This window comes from Sprattus sprattus (assembly GCF_963457725.1).
Source record: "Sprattus sprattus genome assembly, chromosome: 11".
Classification (NCBI taxonomy): Eukaryota; Metazoa; Chordata; class Actinopteri; order Clupeiformes; family Clupeidae; genus Sprattus; species Sprattus sprattus.
The window spans coordinates 26549378-26551877 of record NC_137909.1 but is presented as its reverse complement, the minus strand read 5'-3'; the positions used below and the strand labels follow the sequence as shown (position 1 = coordinate 26551877).

General features: G+C 43.0%; 1 protein-coding gene across 1 annotated transcript in view; it reads right to left on the bottom strand.

Moving 5' to 3' along the window:
* Positions 1 to 2500, bottom strand: part of LOC308372396 (GDNF family receptor alpha-4-like) — a gene marked incomplete at both ends in the record, with an annotated part of 29778 nt that overhangs the window by 4699 nt on the left and 22579 nt on the right. The window lies entirely within an intron of this gene.

Sequence of the window (2500 nt, the reverse complement as noted above, 5' to 3'; positions counted from 1 at the left end):
ATAACTTCACAAAAGATTGTGTCACACAGCAGAGCTCATGCACAATCAAACCCTTCATTTTGTCTGACATGTGCCTCTGAAGACACACACACGCGTGTGATGTGTGTAACAATCTGTGTGTCGCCCACACAAAGCCAACCTGACAGGGCCGTGACTCAGCCCTTCAGGGTGTGTGTGTGTGTGTGTATGTGTGTGTGTGTGTGTGTGTGTGTGTGTGTGTGTGTGTGTGTGTGTGTGTGTGTGTGTGTGTGTTTGTGTGTGTGTGTGTTTGTTTGTGTGTGTGTGTGTGTGTGTGTATGTGTGTGTGTGTGTGTGTGTGTGTGTGTGTGTGTGTGTGTGTGTGCGTGTGTTTGTGTTTGTGTTTGTGTGTGTGTGACAAAGCTGTGATTCACCACAGAGGGATTTATACACCATGACATGAACCTGACGTCAGGGAACACACTCCGCAAAACAAGATTAGCGTTATCTCCGCAGCAATTACATGTGCTGAGGATAACACACCATGATCCTTTCATGTGAGAGATCGCAGCATTTCAGGGGCTCCATCAAGACCTTGCTAAAGAGAGGGTCACCAACACATTTTTCTGGATGCTTCTTTCATTAGACTTTCATAACCATCTCATTAGACTGTCATCATAACTATCTCATTAGGCTGTCATAACTATCTCATTAGACTGTCATAACCATCTCATAAGCATGTTATCTCAGACTCTATAATCTTGTCACTGGTCATCATGTCAATGTAACGGCTCCAATCATCAGTAGTTCTAACGACACTTCTCAGAATTGTGGACACCATTACACCTTATGCGAAAAGCTAAACTGCTACACCGCATCAAACATTTTGAAAGCTGACGGAATAAACAATAGCAACATAACAATGTTATGACTGGACACTTGCTGGATATTGACTGTCAAAAAAACTTCAGAAAAAAACATTTATCTATCTATCTATCTAAAATATCTAGCATGTAACGTTTATGGCGTGGTTTTGAACATGTCATATACACAGTGTTATAGTTGCAGTGTATTATAGTGAGTGGGGCTGCAGGCGGCAAGGCCACAACAAAAACTAAAACAATGAAGAGCCAATTGTGACTGATGTGGAAGACTTAATCCCTGCAATGACAGATGAGGAGAGCAATTGAAAGCTGGGCTGAATGGAGATGCGTGGGTGGTGGAGGGGAAGTAAATAAAGACTCTCTGTGCCCCTGTTCCACATTGACAGCGTTGAGTCATTCACTTTTTACACCCGGCACTGGTGTTTGTGTATCCTGGCTGCCTTCAGTAAATGCCTGCAATGATTTCTGTTTTGGTGAGCGATAAAAGAGAATGGTTTGGGCAGCTTTTAAATTTGTATTTCACATAAGCTAAGAAAAAATATATAGTTAAAAAACTATCAGGCTATACAGCAATTTGAGCTGAGGGGGAAAACCTTTTCATGCGGCATAAACCTTTTTTATTAACAGCGCAGTTTAGGCAGTGTTCCAAACTCTACCAATAAATAACAAAAGAACCATCAGCGATCGCATCAGGTAAACACACCTGTCTCTAAACGAATCAGACTCCAGTGTCAAGCATGGCGTTCCAAAACAACTAAGGTTTATTAACATTTAATGCTTTAACCAGATCAGTGTTTTTAAAGTTAAAGCTATTATTCTCACACACACACACACAGGTATTTGCATCTCTGCAATATTCTTTGACCTTGCCAGTTCTGGTCTTACATGATGTGTTTCATATGATATCAGCACAAGCTGACAAACAATATCTTAACAGAACACATTCAGATGAAAGCCATTTACCATAAAGAACGGGCGAAATAACCTGAACAGCCTCGCACTCATAAACCGCGGCGGGGCCGGCGATGAAATCGCTGCCAGAGCGGTGCCAGGTAAGAGGCCATATTAGAGAAAAATACTCCCATTAAGCCACACAGTCTGGAGCATTATGGGGTGGGGAATGGAGAGAGGAGACGTGGGTAATGTGGGTTTCTTTTTTCTTCAGTGAGCACTCCTAGGGAGAATCAGATGGCCATGCTGAAGGAGCGAGAGGCATAAGGTGTTAATAGCCAAACCTCGAATTGCACCGGAGGCTGGCAGTGTTATTACAGCTCTATGTGTTAATGTAATTTCTCCCACCAATCTCTATAGCGCCTCTCATTTCCGACATAAATATACGACTCAACGCCTAGCTGAGCACACAGCTATTCCACACGCTGCACGCTAAACACAGCCTTCCGAAAACGCACACACTAAGGCGGAACAGAGCTCATTAAATCATTTGCCAAAGAAATCATTCATGAATACTGCCTGAGACATTGACAATTACGAGGGCTTATTATTTCTCGCATATTGAACTGGAGCTCCAGAAACACGGCTTGTTCCCTCATCATGCTTAATGAATGTTTGCTTTCGGAAGAATCTCTGTGGAACATTTATGTGTCAGCCTTCCGTACAGTGAGCTCAGGCTCAATCAAGTGTGGAGGAAGTGGGCTCAC